The sequence below is a fragment of the Schistocerca piceifrons genome, chromosome 6 (assembly GCF_021461385.2).
Source record: "Schistocerca piceifrons isolate TAMUIC-IGC-003096 chromosome 6, iqSchPice1.1, whole genome shotgun sequence".
NCBI classification, from domain to species: Eukaryota; Metazoa; Arthropoda; class Insecta; order Orthoptera; family Acrididae; genus Schistocerca; species Schistocerca piceifrons.
The window spans coordinates 299,833,270-299,856,091 of NC_060143.1; positions in this window are offsets into that span (position 1 = coordinate 299,833,270).

Below are 22,822 nucleotides of genomic sequence, written 5' to 3' on the forward strand. Positions count from 1 at the left end.
CCTGAGGCATGTGTCTGTGTGAGTGTCATTCTTAGCATAAGTTGGTTTAAGACAGGTTAAGTAGAGCATAAGTGTAGGGACCAATGACCTCAGCAGTTTGGTCCTTTAGGAATACACACACACACACACACACACACACACACATTTGGTTCAATATTTTGGAAACGATTAGAGTTACAAATGCCAACCATAGATAAAAATGCTCCACTTTCCGTACTGTCAGTTGTCAGAATTTGATTCTGGTATCTTGAACTGTTTAATAAACTTGACGGATGTTCACTTACATGACTCACCCGCTGTATATGCGAACGCATGGTGCTGCTACCGCTTCCGCATCGCTTACGTGGTAATCGTCGCCGCCACACTTTGTAGGATAACAGATGCGACACTTGCACATCCTCTCCTTCTTAAGGTTAACTTATGCTAATGGGTAGGCGGAACGTTCAAAGCAAACCCGAGGGGCAAGAGAGTTTCACTCGGCTGTAGTGGCCGTATTTCTGTGACGTCGCACAAGGTGTAATCGAAACGACTGATCTTCAACGACCGGTCAGTGGTAACTGGCCGCAGCAAGAAAACTGGTTTACATAAGAGGAGCTGTAAGACTGCGCCAGGAAGAGTTGTCTCACACACATACATAGACAGACGTACTCGTAGAGAAGTGACAGTTTTAAATCTCCATACTTCCTCAAGAGCCACCAGCTGTGACACGTGGCACTTTAAGCACAACACTGTGACACACACAAGAAACGTGTCTCAACGCAGCGACATTTCTAATAAAAATTACACGACATATAAGGAAGCATTTCCGTGTGGGAAACATTATGCATGGGCCTAGGTTTTAACAAGCTACAGTAGAGAAAAGTTATTACAAAGCGTTCATGCCTCATCTTTATAGCCGGCCGGAGTGGCCGTGCGGTTCTAGGCGCTTCAGTCTGGAGCCGAGCGACCGCTACGGTCGCAGGTTCGAATCCTGCCTCGGGCATGGATGTGTGTGATGTCCTTAGGTTAGTTAGGTTTAATTAGTTCTAAGTTCTAGGCGACTGATGACCTCAGAAGTTAAGTCGCATAGTGCTCAGAGCCATTTTAACCAGCCTCATCTTTATAAATTTGCTAGCTGACAAACGTGCCATTGTTCGAGTACTCACTTTACGAAGTTTCTATTAGAAACGGAAATAATAGCTGAACTCTGTTCGTAGTGTAATATCGAAAAAAATTTGTTTCTGTGTATTCGTGAAAATACTTCTGAAATTATGTAATAGTCGTACAAAGAACTATCTATAATGTACAAATGTATAATTACTGCTGCTTCGTATGTCGACTAAAGATAGGCAGTCCACTCCTGAATTGATTCAGAGAGCCAGATCTTTCTAAAGAGTGAATAATGTATGATTCAAAAAATGAATGGTAGCTCATCTAATTTCAAAATGCGTATATGGTCGCTGTAATGAGCAGGATTAAAATCTACACTAGGCTGCTGCAACGGCGCCCCACCCCACATCTTTAAGGAAAGGGTTCCCAAGCTACAAAAAATGTGTTATATACCACGTGGACATGTGGATTTGTATACCTTCTAGTACATGAAGCTTTTCCTTCCATGAAAACAGAAAATGAAGGAAGCTCTGTTTTCTTCTTCAATTTATTGGCCATCTCAATAGTAATACCAATTATGGTGATATGAAAGTAAGCACAATACAGTACCCAGTTTCTGAGTGGAAAAGAGGATGTTTGATCCAAGTGGGAATCGAACCTGGGTTCTTTAACTTCACAATCCGCCACACTGACCGCGCAGCAACCGAGGCAAACGGAAGAGAGGTGCTTCAGTATGATACTTTAAGGCGGAAAACACTTCCAACATCGTGTTTCCAATCTTGATTTCGAAAGTATACCTCAAATTTCAGAAGCTCAATAAACGTTTACATACGAGGGGCGTTCAGAAAGTAAGCTCCGATCGGTCGCGAAAGGGAAACGACTACGAAAATCCGATAAAGCTTTGCACAGATGTGTTGGGTAGTGTCTCTAGTATAACCCCAGTTAGCATCACGTCGCTCTTCTCATTTCTGAGCTCGCAGTGAGTGCGTAAAGATGTCTAGAAAATAGTGTCTGCCGCCAAGTACGAGGGCCTGGTGAGAAATTTCGCCTGAAGCTATGCAGCCAACATTACATAACTGTCGTGCTGTTTCGTCTTCACGACAATTCTCAGCCGCATTCTGCAGGGGCAATGAAGATGCTCCTGCATCGTTTTCAAATGGAAATGTTAGATTACCCACAATACAGTCCGCAATTGTCTCCCCCTGAGTTTCATCTCTGGTCACATGAACCGCTGTCTTTGAAGACAACATTTTGACACAGACAACGAGGTGTAGGCCAGCGTGGAGAATTGGCGGAAAGCACTGGCGGCTGCCTTCTATGATGAGGCTATTGAAAAGTTGGTACAACGCTATGACAAAAGTCTAAGTCAGAACGGCGACTACGTAGAGAAGTAGCGGAAAGGTGTAGCTAATTGTTACAAGTAAAACATTTCTGATGTTCACTGTGGTTTCAATTTGGCAATCAATCGGAGCTTACTTTCTGAACAGGCCTCGTACTTTTGAGTTACTTCCTATCTTTTAACTTGCATCACACTTGGAATGTGTTGCCAGCGATCATAAAAGTTGCGGTCGTAGCATATCGCAAAGCGATCCAGGCATCTCGCCCCCCCCCCCCCCGTCCCCCCCCCAATACCTCAGGCTCCCACAACTCTCACCGAACGGATCCTAGGCCGTCTCTGTAGCTCACTGCTCCGCACCACTCCTAGCGATCAGATTGAAAGGTAGCTCTCTAGCTCACCTGTTCCCACTACTCTTGTGGATCGGACTGCCAGCTAGCTCACTGCTGCACTCCGCTCTCGCGGAGAAGATTGCACGGAGGCGTCACTCTGTTCTCTGAGCTCTTGGCAAAGCGATACAGCTTGCAACTCGCTTTCTTGACTGAGCACCTCTCCACCCTAGTCGAGCTCTTTATTTTTTGTATCGTTGTTTGATTTGTTACAGTTATCGTCTTATTGTGTAGTTGCTCTTCTGTTTTCTTGGTGTGTGAGTGTTAGGTGTAATAAGTGTAATATTATGTCTTCCTCTGTGTCTGCTGCATTTATAGGTGCTGTTGTTGGTGTATTGGTAGCGTTTATGCAGCTTTTAATTACTTTAGATGGATAGGATACTAAATATAACGGTATGTATAACACATAATTATTTTAACATAGATGATAGTCCATGTATAAAGGTTGTCTCTGGAGAAATGGCCAATATTCAGAGATATGACCGGAATGAAACAAAAAAAACTAAATATGGACATATGTCCTATTCCACATGGTTTCTGAGATGGAACATATTTAAAGTTACTTTTGTATGTTTTTCTTGAATAACACGGTATCTACGGGCTCTAGCGAAGACTAGTCACAGTATAAAATTAAATTACGTTGAAGTTCCTTTAAAAAGGTCCTATTCATTTTCTCTCAAGGACTTACAGGCTGCGTGAAGAGAGCGAGAGAACACGGAAAATCTTGAGCAACGGGCATGCATTGAGGTGTAAGTAAGCCAGTTTGCAGTAGTTTCCCGACTTGATAGACCATGTCTCCTACCTCAAATTATTCGTCTCGACTTCATCTACACTACCATGGTACATTGTAAGCAAAGACAATGTACTGAACAATAAAGAAAATAAGTAACAATGCACAGTGCATATGTGCGCATTAAGTTTTTTGCTTCAAATGATCGTTTCTGTCATATCTCTGAATACTGACCATTCATCCTAGGACAACCTGTACATTATGATTAATTTTTTAGTTATTCATTTAACCTGAACAGATTAGTGCCTTCAGAAGTCCTTTTACACCACACTAGAGTTTTATATGTAATTACAAAATTGATTAAAATCACAGTTACTTTAAAAAATCATAATATTTTTAATAAGACATTTCTTCTTCTCTCTGCGTGTATTGGGCATTTGCCTGTTACGCCCTCTTGGATGAAACTTTTTCCTACCCACTGGGTTATAATTATCACTAATTTTTGTAATATGTCATCTTCCATTCTTGTGACATAATCCTGCCAGTTGTTTCTGTATTCTTTAACCTGCTCATTTAGGTTCTTCACTCACAGTTCTTTTCTGATGTTTACATTCGCTCTCCCGTCAAACAGAATGTACCCAGCTACTCTGCTTAGCAATCCGATCTCTAGTGCTTGTATTCTGATAGGAACGAGTGAGTCTGCTGTGTTGTCCAGGCAAGAGCTTCAAGGTCCAGGGAGCAGTAGTTATTATGAGCAGTAGTGGATCAACATCATTTGGACTGCGACGTCCTCCCACACAGTAAATACTGAGCTGAAGGATTTTTCGACATTGTTGTCAGCACAAGAAAGAATTTTTCGCGACTATCATCATTTACCTCCGTGAAATAATCAGTAAGCCTAGGTTTTGTTTACGGTTCAATTAAGATTATCGCTGAAATGAAGTACTGGTTTACTTCCTGGGTCGGGACAATGGGATCAGCTGCAGCTTCTACTTTGCCTACTCTTCCCTAAGTCACACAAGCTTTTCCATAGAGTATGTGGTCTTTATGTTTTAGATTAATGCATTGGCATGTCTTAGTTGTCGTTTATCTCAGACTGATTAACTCTGTTTGTTTTCTACTTTTAATCAGTTTTATTTTCAAGGGTAAGAGAGCGTTTGTAATTTAGATGTGCAGTGTCTCCGAGATTGATGAACTGTTTCAGGGAGTGCCAACTGACCCTTAACATAGACAAATGTAATGTATTGCGAATACATAGAAAGAAGGATCCTTTATTGTATGATTATATGATAGCGGAACAAACACTGGTAGCAGTTACTTCTGTAAAATATCTGGGAGTATGCGTGCGGAACGATATGAAGTGGAATGATCATATAAAATTAATTGTTGGTAAGGCAGGTACCAGGTTGAGATTCATTGGGAGAGTGCTTAGAAAATGTAGTCCATCAACAAAGGAGGTGGCTTACAAAACACTCGTTCGACCTATACTTGAGTATTGCTCATCAGTGTGGGATCCGTACCAGATCGGTCTGACGGAGGAGATAGAGAAGATCCAAAGAAGAGCGGCGCGTTTCGTCACAGGGTTATTTGGAAACCGTGATAGCGTTACGGAGATGTTTAATAAACTCAAGTGGCAGACTCTGCAAGAGAGGCGCTCTGCATCGCGGTGTAGCTTGCTCGCCAGGTTTCCAGAGAGTGCGTTTCTGGATGAGGTATCGAATATATTGCTTCCCCCTACTTGTACCTCCCGAGGAGATCACGAATGTAAAATTAGAGAGATTAGAGCGCGCACGGAGGCTTTCAGACAGTCGTTCTTCCCGCGAACCATACGCGACTGGAACAGGAAAGGGAGGTAATGACAGTGGCACGTAAAGTGCCCTCCGCCACACACCGTTGGGTGGCTTGCGGAGTATCAATGTAGACGTAGATGTAGATGTAGATTTAGGGTGTAATAGAGTTAGTTTGGTAGTAAATGCATGGAGTTGTTCTTTCAAGTCCAGGAAAGGTATGGAAGTCGTCTCCCAAATTATCTCTTGTGCATTCGCTGCAAATTCAGGTACACTGATGCACTTTAAAGTCTCAGTATGTTGGCGCAGTTTATTCCTTGCATATTTTAGAGAGTAAATCATGAATATTATGATGTGAGCTGATATTCCAGATACGAATTTCTTGGCTTGTGGATTTCGTTGCAAATATATCTATGGGGACCGGACTATAGACAGTATTATGGATAGGTGCAAGCTGAAATACTGCTACATTTGAAGAAGAATCTACCCAGTTGAATTTCACAGAGAAGGGGCAGACTATTTATGTTAGTGCTCCTAGCATTATTTGTAAGCTCCTAAGTCTAATTGAATTTTGAAACGTCAGTTTTGAAACAGGCTATCCCGCCTACTTTCGGAGGTCTGTAGAGGACGCACATTAGGCAAATTGATATTTACGAACATATATTTGTCTTGTTTGTCTTCAGTACTAATGGATGTGAGTAGCATGGTCGGTAATAAGTCAAAGCGTTTGTAGGTCACTATTCCATCTGCTCATCTGTTACTTCTGTGGTGTCTTAGGACAGGGAAGTCTATATTTATAGAACTGGAGAGCATGCTTGGCTTGAGCAAGAGATGAGTTGTATTACAGTAACAATATATACAGACACACTGGTAGAACCAGTGTCTGCATGAGTAGACAAGTTCGTAGCTCCTAAAGCACAGGCTTTAGAGTTCATTTGCACTGCTTTTTTCCAGCCTTTATCCGCACCATTATCCGCCCAACTCTTTTTCACACGCTATGTAGCCGAAATTCGGATATCATATTATTCCAAAATTTTTATCTTTCACTAGTGAAACCCTCGCACATTATCAGGCTTGTCTTCGCGAGGTTCTTAATCACTTTTACTTTTTCGGATCTTTTCGTATATGATACAGACTTCACGATTGTGGATCCAGGTTTCGCAGATCACAACGTCCTACATTCTATTCTACAACTTCTGATTATAGAATGTGCTGCATGTATATTTCTTCTCGCTTTAAGCTTTTACAATTTAAGATGACGATGTTAATAGTAAATATTTTAATTTTACCAGTGTACTTTTCAGTGCTGCACAACAATGTGTTATCCACATTGCCTTCATGTAGAAGAATTACGAGCGATGTTCGGTACCATTTTACCAAAATGGAAGAAAAAGGAAAATGCCTCTACTGTCAGCAGATAATTATCGTGGCTTCTGGCTCGTCATCAAACCTGAAGAGACATCTAAAATCGAAGCATCCGAAATTCGAGAAAGCGTTTCTCGTGAACCGTCCGCACTGACGTCTGCTCCTACCTCGGGTAGACGTGTACTCCCAGACAGGCAAACTGAGTCTCAAGCAAACAGAGCATCAGTGTCGTCAGGTTCTGGACCAAGTTCTGATTTATTTCCTTTTGTGGTGCCCTAAATGCAAACAAACGCTGACAGGCAAAATTTAAGCACTGTATATAGGTTGTTTAGGTTTTTATGTTGGTAACGCCACGTACCGCTCTGTATGAAAATCGCTGACTGCGCTGTGTGCAGTCTGTGGCTGGTTGCACTCATTGTTTGAATATTTGCTTGTGCAGTGTTGGGTTGTTGGGTGCGAACAGCGCTTAGCGTTGGGCAGTTGGAGGTGAGCCGCCAGCAGTGGTGGATGTGGGGAGAGAGATGACAGAGTTTTGAGAGCGGACGATCTGGACGTGTGTCCGTCAGAAAAAGGAAATTTGTATTGGCGCTCGCCGTATTGCAGTAGTTCGAGTAACGAAGATTTTTGTGAGGTAATTGATTCATGAAAGGTATAGGTTATTGTTACTCAGGGCCATTTTTTTGTACTGATTATTGAAAGATTGCGTTGCGCTAAAAATATTGTGTCTCAGTTTAGTGATGATCAGAATAAGTAAAGAGAGAACTGTCTGAGTACATTTAGTTTTGCTCAGCTGTTTGAAAATCAAATAACGTAGAAGTTTACCAGCACAGTCATTCTTAATTTTTGAAGGGGAAGTTTCAACACTGTCCCTTCTATTAAAGTGACCACCTGTTAAAAGCCCGAATACCCACCTTTTGCAGCGCGAACCGCTGCGAGACGTGCAGGAAGAGTATCAGTGAGGATCTGGAAAGTATGCCGACTTCAGTGACATGACCGGCTGCGCTAGGTTTCTCGACTGAGCATCAATGGCGCGAACAGCTCGTTCGAGGTGGTCGAACGTCTTTAAATCCGGTGAATATGATGGCCAGGAATACGGTAAACTCATCTTGGTGCTTTTAGACCCACGCATGTACACAGCGAGTTGTGTGACACGTTGCATTGTCGTGCTGGTAGATGCCATGGTGCCGAATGGAAAACAAACTGCATGTAGGGGGTGGACAAGGTCCCCAACGATAGAGGCATAGTTGTGTTATTACATTGTGCCTTCCAGAATGGTGATATCACTCAGAGAATGCCCTCCGGCCTGGACCCTTCCGACGATTGTTTCATGGTTTCTGCTTAGTTTCAAGCCATACACACCGTAGGCCATCTGTCCGATGGAACATAAAACGTGATTCATCTGAAAAGGCAACATGTCATCGCTCAGTGGAAGTTCAGTTATGGCACTGGGGTGCAACTTACAGCCGTCGTCGGCGTTTAACAGCAGTCAGCAAGGGTGCAAGGATCACGTGCCTGCTGCAGAGGCTCATACGCAGCAACTTTGGCTGCAAAAGACTTTGGTAGCCCCTTCGTTGATCTGGGTGGTAAGTTGCTTAAAACTCGCTCATCTATTCGCCCGCACAAGTCTTCGCAGCCTTGGTTCACCTCTGTCACCTATGGCCCGTGGTGCACCACAGTTACATCAGCACCAGTTTTGGATAGCGCCGCCGGCCACCGTGACCGAGCGGTTCTAGGCGCTTCAGTCCGGAACCGCGCTGCTGCTACGGTCGCAGGTTTGAATCCTGCCTCGGGCATGGATGTGTATAATGTCCTTAGATTAGTTAGGCTTAAGTAGTACTAAGTCTAGGGGACTGATGACCTCAGATGTTAAGTCCCATAGTGCTTAAAGCCATTTGAACCATTTGGATAGCGCCACGTGCGGTTTTCTTTAATCATGGCGGCACGCGAATTGCTTACTAACTTAGCCCTTTCGGAAATGCTTCCATCCTTGGTTCGGATGACAATGATCATGTCCTTTTGTACGTCAGATAAATCGCTTGGTTTCCTCGTTGCGACAACGATTGTACTGTTTCCCGCGTTCCCCCTACGCACTTGTATACCCTCCACTGCTAGTGCTGCCACCTACCGTCTTTGAGTGGTTGTTGCACGCTGACGTCGAACATAGTCGGTGGTCACATTAATGTCACTGCACTGTGTACTACACAGCAGTTTCTACGATATTGTGAACAATACAAAGAAAACTCTCTTTGCAAAGTTTTCACAGGTTTTATAGCACAAAACAGGAATTCCATGTCAGCAAAGAACTTGAGGAAAAATTGTTCCATTTATGGTATGGATTCATCCACGGCGTCACTACAAACGTAGCTGTTTCCGCTGCGGTGTTAACGGTAGCATATGTGTGGGACGGTAATTCTCTAGTCGAGCAGTTGCCAGCCTCCGACCAATGGTGCAGGATAACACAAAATGTTGCAGAGTGTCCATTGCTTCTTCACAGCTGAAGGGCGCTGGCGTGACAGGGTTACGATGTGCTTGTAGCACAATACAGCGCTACTGCCTTGTGGTGGTCACATCCGGTCGTTTGGAATCTTGACAACGACTATGTCTGACCTCACGTTGCCATGCAGTCCAACATCTGGCCACTGTCACATCTGAGTACCCTACAGGCCAATTGGAGACCCTTTCAAACGACATCACGTACCGACAACGCTGTCTCACACGAGTGTGCGGCATGTCCGTGTCATGCGCAGTAATGTCTCAACATCTGACTCTGCTGACGTTCATTGTATACCCTACCACCCACAAAATAAACAATACTAATAAAACTGTTAAGGCTTTCGTGGCCACTTGTTGACAAACTTCTTGTTGGCTTCTGTCTCGGGTTCTTCGGCCAACGTGTGTTTGATGATTCTTCCGACGTTTCGCCAGTACGAGTGGCTGGCGTTGTCAAAGTTCCACCCTCCATTGCCGGTGGTAGACTGGAGTAGAGCTTCAGGCCGCAAATTACATGTACTTGGCACGACGATGTCCAAGGGCTTTTCCGTGGTCATTTCCGGTGCGATTCTCATCTTGCTACCTGCAACGGTCGTTCGCTGTAGCGTGGTAATCCAGGATCCTTTCACCCAGAATGTTCAAAATCTTGAATTCCTGCGCTGCAGCGAACGACTGTTCCAGGTAGCAAGAGGAGAATCACATCGGAAGTGACAACGATAAAGCTCTTGGACATTGGCGCGCCAAGTACATATAATTTGCGGCCGCGAGCTCGTCCCCAGTCCACCACCAGCAATGGAGGGTGAAACTTTGATAATGCCAGCCACTCGTGCTGGCGAAATGTCAGAAAAAATCATAAAACAAACGTCGGCCGCCCGACACAGTAGCCAACATGCAGTTTGTCAATACTAATACGCTCTGGTGACCTTTCTGTTACAAAGAATTGCAATTCTAATCACTTACTCATCTGCCACCTTGCCTAGTCGGCGGTGCGGGTCTCCTGCATCGTCCCCTACGCTCTTCGGAGTATGGGACTTCATCATCATCATCACTCATCTGCCGATAGTATGTTCGAGTTCGAAGTTACGGTGAAATCTGACCGTGTCTTCCGGATGCTTAACTTTTTTTGTCAGGCTGATTGCGCAGAAAGGCTCGGTCGCACAGCACTGTCCCATAAACTTTGCACACACATGGGACTGCAAAACAGAAGCGGCGCTGTAGAGGTCCACTGACGAAATAAAAACGCCGCTACATGCAATGATGCGCCCTTTTCTAGTAAGTGTGCCAAGTCTCCAGCGTGAGACTTACTTTCAGTAGCGAGCACACAGACAGGAGTTGCGCACACGAGAGAGAACGTGTCCTCTGTTTGTGTAGGGGGCTTCTGCGGGCTGCGACAACAGCAGAGCAAACACTTGCATCTGGCGTCGCCACCGGGAAAACCTGATTAGCGACCGAGAGCGAACACGCCAGCGTGATGCCCGGCCGTGAAAGTGTTACGTGACACAGACCTTGCACGCTTTAAGGTCTTCCAATTTGCAGTGAAGATGGAACGGATCGAACGCGTCCTCATCAGCTAATGAACACTGAAAAGACCAGTTCAGCATCAATTACTTCGGTCATTCTCTCTCACTAACACATTCATACACACGTACCTTTGTTACACTCTCGAGTCACGTTTCTACGACCACAAACTATTTCCAAAAGTAACCGCATTACTCTGCCACAGTCATACTTTCAGTAACCCCTCCCCCGTTCCAGCACCCCTCCCCCCCCCTCGTCCCCCCCCCCACACACACACATACACACATCATCCAAAACCGACCTTTGCGACCTTTGCACCACATTCTTCACATCGTATCAAAACGAGTATTAAACTATTTTTCCCTTTCTACCCACGAAATCCGCCCAATGACTGAGCTATCCTTCTAGATTTAAGAAAAGTTTGATACCTGTATATTCGTGAGTGATTTGTAGTTTACGAGCGTTCAACGACATGGATATTAGCTCACTTACTGTAACTAGTAGAACCATGGTACAGAATGTTATAAAAGAAATGAAAATCAGTCATACATAAAACTCCATCCCAAACTCACTCACGTTCATCCGCACAATCACAATATCTCAAATCCTTCAGGATACTGAAAATGTTGTCAAATATTCCGAAACTTCAGGTGAAACACGAATAATACAAGAAGAAAGCTGCAATGATTATACAGAAGTATGTGGCTGGCTGACCACTTACAAAAAACATGCATAAGACAGCTACCCCGATAACACGCTAAAAAGAGCTATCTAAAATTTTAGAGAACCAGTCGGACATTTCTCAGAATCTCGGAAGTCGCGCTACATTCGTCTCATCGTCATTTAAAATAGAGAGCAAATCTGTAGGAAAAATAGCTGCTGCCTTCTTGTCATAACAGAAAACGCAATCAACGGAAATGTAGTGCACTGTGATCTGTACGCCACAAGCACGATGTGTTGGAGTGTCTTCTCGCTGGAGCAAGAGGTGGACCTCATTCCCTTCTTTTGGCTGCAAGGAGACGCACCAAGGCCGTGATGTTGATTTTACTAACCACAGTTTATTTTTCATCATTGTTCTTGTAGTCAGCACATGACGCTGCATCTGAGCAGTTGTGTTCAATTTGCTAGAAACTCTTCAATACAGTAATACAGTTTGTCTGATATTCCCTACGCTCATATTTTGTTTATTAGGCGGCAGCGCGGAATGTATCGAATGCATTCCAGAAGTCAAGGAACACGGTGTCTACCTGAGCGCTTGTATCTACAGCTTTCTGTGTCCCGTGCACCAACATAGCGAGTTAGATTTCACACGATCGTTAAAACTGAATGCAGTATGAGGTGGGCATTCCACGATGTCAAGGGGCAGGTGCAGAATATTGTGTAAAGCGTTCGCTGGGGTACAGAGGTGATGAAATAACGTGCGGAACTTTGAAAAGTAAATGAGACATTCTGGTACGGCCACGCTCTCTCTCTGCGATCCTTGTGGTCTTGAGGGCAATCGCGTAACAGCCGTTTAGAGCTCGCTTCTGCCTTGTTTCTAAGAGACACAGGCTTTCTTCCCGGGGTCAGTGGTCAACCGACGTTCCGCAGGGAGACTTGGCTTTTCCACGTTACGACGTTACGGGGGCGATAAAGGTAGACAGGGTCATTACTTTCCCCATGGCCGCTGTCTCTACGCTAATGAGGAAGACCTCTTGGGCTGCTCCTTGAAAGCGCCGTTGCCAGCACAACGTAAAATTGCCTGCGCGAGTTTTGTCCGTGTACGGCCAGACAGCACTTTTTCCTGTACGCAGGGTTCCCCAAACCTTTAGCGTTAAAATTATACAGGTGGTAAGAGAATCCTAAACAGTGTCTCTATAGAACCAAAACCCTGATATTCTTTCTGAAACATCTGGTAGTAGGCAATGGATATTGAGGTTTGTGACGCAGCAGTATACGATGCTACATTTATTTGATTAGGAAATCTACACTTCTACATACAGGCAAGTCGTTGTTTGACGTTGTTATGAAAAATTTAGAAAACTTCTTGACCGATTTACTTCAAACTTTTGCTCGACTCTCTAATAAACGTTCGGACGGATTTTTAAAATATTTTTGGTGTGCAAACGTATCAGTAAAATGTATAGTACTACTTAAAGACATCGTTGTTTAACTTTGTTACCAACAATATCGAAAAGTCCTTGATAAATTTACTTCACTTATTTACACGATACTGTAATAAACTTTCAAATGGGCTTCAGTTGTATACAGGGTGGTCCACTAATAGTGACCGGACCAAATATCTCACGAAATAAACATCAAACGAAAAAAATTACAAAGAACGAAACTCGTATAGCTTGAAGGGGGAAACCAGATGGCGCTATGGCTGGCCCGCTAGATGGCGCTGCCATAGGTCAAACGAATACCAACTGCGTTTTTTAAAAATTGGAAACCCAATTTTTATTACATATTCGTGTAGTACGTAAAGAAATATGAATGTTTTAGTTGGACCACTTTTTTCGCTTTGTCATAGATGGCGCTGTAATAGTCACAAACGTATATGTACGTGGTATCACGTAACATTCCGCCAATGCGGACGGTATTTGCTTCGTGATACAGAACCTCTGTTAAAATGGACCGTTTACCAATTGCGGAAAAGGTCGACATCGTGTTGATGTATGGCTATTGCGATCAAAATGCCAAACGGGCGTGTGCTATGTATGCTGCTCTGTATCCTGGACGACATCATCCAAGTGTCCGGACCGTTCGCCGGATAGTTACGTTATTTAAGGAAACAGGAAGTGTTCAGCCACACGTGAAACGTCAACCACGACCTGCAACAAATGATGATGCCCAAGTAGGTGTTTTAGCTGCTGTCGTTGCTAATCCGCACATCAGTAGCAGACAAATTGCGCGAGAATCGGGAATCTCGAAAACGTCGGTGTTGAGAATGCTACATCAACATCGATTGCATCCGTATCATATTTCTATGCACCAGGAATTGCATGACGACGACTTTGAGCGTCGGGTACAGTTCTGCCCCTGGGCACAAGAGAAATTACGGGACGATGACAGATTTTTTGCACGCGTTCTATTTAGCGACGAAGCGTCGTTCACCAACATGGGTAACGTAAACCGGCTTAATATGCACTATTGGGCAACGGCAAATTCTCTATGGCTGCTACAAGTGGAACATCAGCGACATGGCGGATTAATGTATGGTGCGGCAATATGGGAGGAAGGATAATTGGCCCCCATTTTATCGATGGCAATCTAAATGGTGCAATGTATGCTGATTTCCTACGTAATGTTCTACCGATGTTACAACAAGATGTTTTACTGCATGACAGAATGGCGATGTACTTCCTATATGGTGGATGTCCGGCACTTAGTTCGCGTGCGGTTGAAGCGGTATTGAATAGCATATTTCATGACAGGTGGATTGGTCGTCGAAGCACCATACCATGGTCCGCACGTTCACCAGATCTGGCGTTCCCGGATTTCATTCTGTGGGGAAAGTTGAAGGATATTTGCTATCGTGATCCACCGACAACGCCTGACAACATGCGACAGCGCATTGTCAATACATGTGCGAACATTACGGAAGGCGAACTACTCGCTGTTGAGAGGAATGTCGTTACACGTATTGCCAAATGCATTGAGGTTGACGGACATCATGTTGAGCATTTATTGCATTAATGTGGTATTGACAGGTAATCACGCTGTAACAGCATGCGTTCTCAGAAATCATAAGTTCACAAAGGTACATGTATCACATTGGAACAACCGAAATAAAATGTTCAAACATACCTACGTTCTGTATTTTAATTTAATAACCTACTTGTTATCAACTGTTCGTCTAAAATTGTGAGCCATATGTTTGTGACTATTACAGCGCCATCTATCACAAAGCGAAAAAAGTAGTCCAACTAAAATATTCATATTTCTTTACGTCTTACACGAAAATGTAATAAAAAATGGGGTTCCTACTTAAAAAAACGCAGTTGATATCCGTTTGACCTATGGCAGCGCCATCTAGCGGGCCAACCATAGCGCCATCTGGTTTCCCCCTTCAAGTTAGACGAGTTTCGTTCTTTGTAGTTTTTTCGTTTGACGCTTATTTCGTGAGATATTTGGCCCGGTCACGATCAATAGACCACCCTGTATAAATGGGAAATAATGCTAGCAAAAATCTCGAAAGTATCTTGACCCATTTACTTCAAATTTTCGGATGATACTCTAATAGACATGGGGAGGATATAGGCTAAGTTCTTTTTTACTATATATGAAATTTAAATGTGTACATAACACAGTATTGAAAAGTTGTTAGTAAAAATCTCGAAAAACTCTTGACCGACTTACTTCGAGCTTTTACACAATACGCTGTTAAACATTCAGAAGGACATAGGCTACATACATTTATAAACAACAATGTACACCTTCGCTATTAAAACTAGCTGCGACACAGATAACACTGTCGTTTAGTAGACCGTGAAACTGTTCATTTTAGTTTTCTTTCTCACAATCAGTTTTACCTACAATTGTAGGGAAGTTAAACGATTAGAGAAATTGTTCCTCCCATACAAGATGATTGAGAAAGAATGTCACATAATTTGTGAGCTGATCCTACACGTGAAAATAAACCGAAAAAGTACTATGAAGATAAGTCCGATTCTCAGTTGGAGCGGGTTGAAGACTACACACACCCACGAATGGATATGAAGCAAGCGTGACTATTACTCACTGAAATGCTGTATAGGCGCTGTGGCGGACAGAACAACGGTGCGACGGATGATCCATCCTACAACAGGTGTGGGGGTTCTCCAACGGATAGTAGCACTGTGACGTCACACTGAGGAAACAGCTGCAACTGCAATAATGGGCTGGATTTATTGAGCATGTCGTGTTTGCATGTTGTTCAACTGAACAAGTCCACTGTGTCCGTGAATACCAGCACGCCGCATATGTTTCCACATGCAGAATACGCAGACGTAGTTGTATACGGGTACTGTAATGGCAGTGCCCGTGCGCCTGTGACAGAATGTCAAAAACGTTTCCCTGATCACAAACTCCCTGTGCCGGGGTATTTCCAAGGGTTTTTCAGACATTACGTGAATCCGGAACTCTACTCAGTTTATACGTAACAGTAGCACGTGAGACCATCCAGTCAGTCGAGGAAAGGGCCGACATGATTGCAATGGTACAACCGAGTCCCATTACCAGTAAAAGGCGCATTACCCACCAGCTCGATATTCAGCAAACGCGAGTGAGGCATGTGTTACATTCTAAGGGCTTGAACCCATTTCATGTGCAGACCGTGCAACGTCTGCGTCCAGGTCACTCAATAAACAGACAACAGTTTTATGATTGGTTGTATACAAAGACGTCGTACAATGCTCTTTATTTACAGATGGGGCTACATTTACTCTCAAAGATATCCTGAACGTCTGTAATTCTCATACATGAGCGGTGGAGAACCCACATGACACTAGGGAAAGAAAATTCCAAGTTAGATTATCAGTGAACGTCCGGTGTGGTATGATTGATGACATGGTGATAACAGTTTTGGCGCTCACATCGCCGACGCTGTTGCCCGCATTAAAGCCTACCGAGACGATGTCCGACGTGCAACACAACACACCCTCCAACGCGTTGACAAGTACACTGATACATGTGTGGGACTTTTTGAACACTACTTGTAGCATGGATCAGTCACCTGGCCCACCATTATCCTGTCCACCACAGCGCCTACACAGCATTTCGATAAGTAATATTCATACTTCCTTCATAATCATTCATGGATGTGTGTAGCTTCGACCTGCTCCGATTCCCTAACGATCGAAAACTGGACACATATTTATAGGACTTTTTCAGTTTATTTTTGTTGTGTCTAGGAATCCTGCATACTCCATTCACTAGACAAATAATCAAACAACTCGTATTAATGTGTTTTATTACAACAAGAACGTGCTCGCCTACAATGCAAGCGAGCCCGGATTCGATTGCCGGTCGGGTTGGAGATTTTCTCCGTTCAAGGACTGGGTGTTGTGTTGTCCTCATCATCATTTCATCCTTATCACCGACACGCAAATCTCCCAATGTGGCGTCGACTGAAATAAGACTTGCAGTTGGCGGCCGAACTTCCCCGAATGCGGCCTCCAGGCCAACGATGCCATACGCTCATTTCCATTAACAAGATAATTACAGTACTTAACTTTGATAGCTGTATCGCAAGCAAAGGGCGACATACAAAATAATGTCTTCTTCAGAACAGACAAACACATGTCTGTGCCACACAGAGATGTCGGTCGCGGTGCTTATGTCCTCTTCTCTTAGGGGCCGCTGCTATCGAGTTGTCGTGCGATTAGCTAACCTGTTCTCACAGCTGTCTCTTCTCTGTCGTTCCCGACTGGCGAGTCAGCGCTGACTTGATGCCGTAACAATATTCATGTGTCGAATAATCTCACAAATTATGTGACATTCCGTCTGAATCACTCTGTATACGTATATTCTTTCTTCTTATACACAGTTTTAAAAACAATTGTATACACAACTATGTGCTGTTTTGTTATCTTCAGCGCAGTCGATTTTAACAGAAAATAGGAAAACTGTATTTATGACTTATCGCCATATGATTAGAATACAGCTACAGAAACTTTGTAATCCTACCCCTTTGGAGATTACAAAAATGCGAAATACTGTCACTGAGGCTACTATCCTCAAAGATCCAGCAGCAGAAGACGTCTCTCATACCACCAATGCCAACGATCTCAATCTATTTACCATTTATATTAATGGATTTCAGTTCCCAATCAAGGTTCCGTTAGCGACAGCAGTAAACAAGACACAAGATCAGAGAGAGAGAGAGAGAGAGAGAGAGAGAGAGAGAGAGAGGGGGGGAGGGGGGAGGGAGAGAAGATGTACAGAAAGGATGGAGGTTAGGGGGAAGGAAATGGACAGAAAGGGGTGAGAAGGGGATTACGATGTGTAGCCAATTACTACACGTATTTAGCAATTGCGAGACGTTCCCGGGTTAGATAATTAAATTATAAATTTAAAAAAAAACCTTAGCTCCCGATTCTCTACGAGTCACCGAAACGAGAGAGACTCGGAAATTACATCTCATCATTCCTTCTGTACGGGGAAAATTTTGGGTTAGGTTAATTTTAATGCAAGGCCTTTCAACTGCAAGCAAGATGGCGGTGACAGAGACGCTCCTTGGTTAGAAGAACGCCAAGAGAGCAGAGGTGCCTTCCTTGGGATTGGGGGAAGGAGAGTTGGTAGTTTGGACCAGCCAGGTAGTGGCAAGGATATAGCGTTTTTGTAGCAAGGGACGTTTAGAGTGGCATTAGAAAATAGTGCCTACCCTGACAGTCTGCTGCTTTCTTGCCTGCCTAGTTTTTAAATAGGACCCCGCACCGTCACTCAGCCTCACTTCTGCTGGTGTCAGTCAAGACGCAGCGCCCACGTACTCATTGTCCACCAGAGAGGACCACTGGTGGGCACCATGTTGGCGAAAGGCTGCCTGTAAGGCCACACACACACCTATAAGATTAGTGAGGGCCTTTGCAAATATAATATTCAGTACCTGCGAGACGCAAATGATTTACGGGGTTCACGCTGTCATACGCCGTTGTGTGTATGTGATGTTCGCGGTGGAGTCTGTCTAGCCGCTTGTGGTGTAACAGCGCTCACTTCATAGCCGCAGCTGCAGCTCGTAAAAATGTAAGTGCTGGTAAGTAAACGAAATTACTTCTTGAGTCTTGCTACGTAACAGCATGAAGTGCTCTGTGTATTTCTGGATCGTGTACTGTATAATGGTAACAACAGAAAAGTCGCGAAAAGCCTGTTGGTAGTAAATTTCCGTTCTGAATCTTATCATCAAAGAAGGCAAAGAAACGATCGTGGCTCCTTGGACGTGTGAACAAAATTAACGGACACCTCCTAATGTCACAGGCACTATGGCAGAATTACACCGAGAATGATTACTTTTGCACACAGAAATGGCGTAAATTTTTGTGAGTTTGAGAAATTTCGCTGAATTTTTTAGGCATAGTTGTGCTCGTCTCTGGCAGACATTTGTCTCGAGCGCCTGCTGTAGTCTCACGCGTTGTTGGTCACGTGAACCGATTAGTATCGTTATGTTACAGTTGGCTGCCAGTCGCTAAATTGTGTATTTGACGACGCGCGCAAGATTTTGACGTGCTGTCGACAACGAAGCCATAACTAATGGGGCACGTACATGATGCCATTAAAACTGCATCAACATGAAGACGGCATGCAAAAAAACATCAGATTGGAATGAAGTTCTCTGCGCGCTTGGATATGGAAATAAATAATATTTCAGTGACATCCTTACAAACTGGGTAGCAGCAACCAGTGCTTAATTTCTAAAATATTAGATGCCGGAACGCAGCTCCTCAATGATAGAAACCACTCCCCGCCCCAGCCATAAAAATCGCAAGTTTCGTTCTTTGAAAACTTGTGATAAAACCTACAGTGAGAAATCATATTCTTTCACAATAGTGTTCTGAAATTCGGTTCTTAAAACACAATTTCCTATAGTCAAAACAGTAATACCACAAGATTTAATATAAACAATAGATGCTAGCGTCTGTCCCGTAACAGCGTCACTTTGCTCCCTATTCTGCTCGGTAAGTGTCGGCATAAGTCGATAGTCTTCGTGACTATGACGTCATGTCTTCAACTGCTGCCAGTCGCAACGTTCAAACAGGTAATACAAGATTTAGCAATTAGCGCCGAATGATGATGAACATATTCCCGGTCGATTGGCGTCACGTACAATTCCGACTTCCTGAAGAGTTAGGAAAAACTAAACACTATGTGACTTGAGACAGTGAGTTAGATGTTTAGTAAATGCTTTAAACGTCACTTACCTTCTACTCACTGAGTGGTATTACATATGGATTGATTTAAGTTCACATTCATTACTGCAAATAAGCAACACATTTGAATATGAACTTCCGTATAATACGTCTCAGCGACAAATTATAGTTACGTAGTGGTGTGATAGACGTGTACTATTTTAAATCTCTGGAGCGTTAAAAAAAATCCCTGAGAGGTGTCGGAATACCGTTGCGACGCTTTGCAGCTAAGATTAAGCCCTGAGAGTAACGCCATCTAGATTTTGTTTATAATCAATGATAACGTAGCGACTTTCCCATTCAGAAACCGCGGTTGGATGTATTTCGTTTTTGAGAAGTTCGTGCTAGGAAGGAGAAACGTTCATTAGCACACGTCGAAATTCTACAGTGGGAGGATCACGCCGTATCGAGTCTGTGGTTTATCGTTCCTATTGGTTGTTTGTTTGATTGATTTGAGCGAGGGGATCAAACAGCGAGGTCATCGGTCTCATCAGATAGGGGAAGGAAGTTGGCCGTGCCCTTCCAAAGGCACCATCCCGGCTTTTGCCTGAAGCGATGTAGGGAAATCACAGACAATTGAAATAAGGACAGGTTTGAACCATTGTCCGGCCGGCCGAAGTGGCCGAACGGTTTTAGGCGCTTCGGTCTGGAAGGGCGCGGCCGCTACGGTCGCAGGTTCGAATCCTGCCTCGGGCATGGATGTGTGTGATGTCCTTAGGTTAGTTAGGTTTAAGTAGTTCTAAGTTCTGGGGGACTGATGACCATAGATGTTAAGTCCCATAGTGCTCAGAGCCATTTTGTTATCTTCAGCGCAGGTTTGAACCATTGTCCGGCCGGCCGAAGTGGCCGAACGGTTCTAGGCGCTTCAGTCTGGAACGGCCATTTGAACTATCGTCCTTCCGAATGCGAGTGCAGTGTGCTAATCACTGCGCCACCTCGCTCGGTATATCGTTCCGGGATATTGCTGTTCGTATTGGCCTGGATCCCACGAGTGTCATGCGAAAATGAAATCGATGGGTTCGGGAGGGCAATACTCAACGTCTCTCTCGAGAGGAGAGAGGATACTCGTAAGGTGAGCGATAATTAAATCCCTATTAAAAATTATTTATAACTGTTTAATACTTAATCAGTTGTCATGAAATGGAGCATTTTGTTCCATACGGTAGTGGAATTGTTTCGTGTTCCTAGAATTCGACATAAGCACCGCCTCTATATACCGGATGAGGTTTTCATGACAGATTTCTTCAGATAATCTAGCGCTATGTTTCCAAGAACTTGGCGAATTCACTCCTCCACTTCATCAACACTCTCTGGTTTTCTGCGACTAACTTTATCGTTTGCCCTCCTCCCCGCTCCCTCCCTCACCCACCCCCTGCCCCCCAGAGGAAGAATTCATAGGGCGTTAGATCAGGACTCCTTGCTGTCGATTCAAAGGGACCACGACGTACCAACCAGCGTCCTGGAAATTCGGTGTCGAATCACGCGCGGACAGAGTCTGTGAAGAGAGGCGGGGCCTCATCTTACATAAAGATTAGATCATTGTAATTCCCTCATATGGATACAATAACATTAACATAATTTTCAGCTGTATCGAGGTACCGTTCTACATTCATTGCGTCCATAATGAGACACGGGCCCACAACTTTTGTGTATGTCATGCTGCACAACACTGTGGCGTTTATGCGATATTGACGTTGTTCAGCAACCACCCACGGATCCTCTGCTGCCAATAATAATATCTGTACTGTTTAGGAAACTCCCCTACATGAAACACGGCTTCATCTGATCAGGGAATATTACCGAAAATAACGGACTGGTCTTCATACCAAGCAAGCATCATCTCCCTGTGCTACACCCGATGGTCACAGTCTTCCGGCGATAGTTTCTGGCATAAATATAGTTTCTATGAACGAAAATTCAACTCTTTCTTCAGAATAGTTCGGATTGTGTGGCGGGTTAAACCACTTTCGCGAGATGCCTCTTTTGTGATTTCTGAGGACTTTCAGTGACCATTTCCTGAAACACCTTTCCTCCGTCCTGGATGCTGAGGGTTGACGGCTTCTCCTAACTTCTGACACAGAACCTGTCTCCATTAACTTCGAGTGGCAACTCCTAATGGTCTTCGCATCTACCGAGGCAAGAGCTCCTTACACACTTCGCCACCATCTCTGAAGATCCAACGAAGGGCGGCCCGCTGCGTCACGGGTTCGCTTAGTCGGCGCAGGAGCATTGCAGAGATGCTCAACAAACTCCAGTGGCAGACGTTACAAAAGAGGCGTTGTGCATCCTGGAGAGGTTTACTACTGAAATTTCAGGAGAGCACTACCCGCCGAGGGTCGGCCTACATATTACTTTAACCAGCGTAACCAGCGTGCCGCGAAATGATCAAAACTAGAAAATTCGAGAAATTAGAGCTAATAGAGAGGCTTACCGACAAACATTATTTCCAAGCGACATTCATAAGTGGAACAGGGAAGGTGGGATCAGTTAGTGGTACAGGAAGTTACCCTCCGCCACACACCGTTAGGTGGCTTCCTGAGTATGATGTATATGTTATTAAAATTGCACTTGTGAACAGCTTGAGAAGCCTCAGAGGGAGAAATGGCTCAGCTCCAAAATTAGCTACATGAATCTACTTTAACCACACAATTTCTTCTTTCAAATCCTGCTTATTAACGTTGACGTTGTACAAAGATGTCATGTTTTCTGCACACTCAGGTAGTATAGAAACGTCTAGACTTACACAGTTCCATAAGAAGCCAAATGCGTCCTTCATTTTGCTACGACATCATACCTTGCAATTAAATTTCCTACTGATGTATCTAGAAGACCATTAAAAATAATATTTAGTTTGAAACTGTTCGTGCTCAGATTTAAATCTTTTTCTGCTGTTTCATCTACAAAGCATTTTCTTTCGCTTTTCCGTTTCTGTGTACCGCTACTCGTTAGAGTCAAATCAGGCGATCTGCTACTTTGCAACTTCTTGCGCAAATAATTTCATAATTTATTTGATTCTTCCACTACACTCTTAAAATCGGCACTTTCAGTATCTATTGTGGCTTCGCTTGCTTGAAGCACAACGATACCTATTTTTTATTGCAGCTAATAATGTGTAGCACATTGAAGACATCAAATGTTTTGAAATGATTTCAAACGTTTCTGAATGGCCTTTAGGTCGGTATGAGCCTCCGAAGTCAAATTACTGTTAAGAGCAAGTTCGATCGCCCGTTGTAATCCTGGCCCTTAGCAAACGG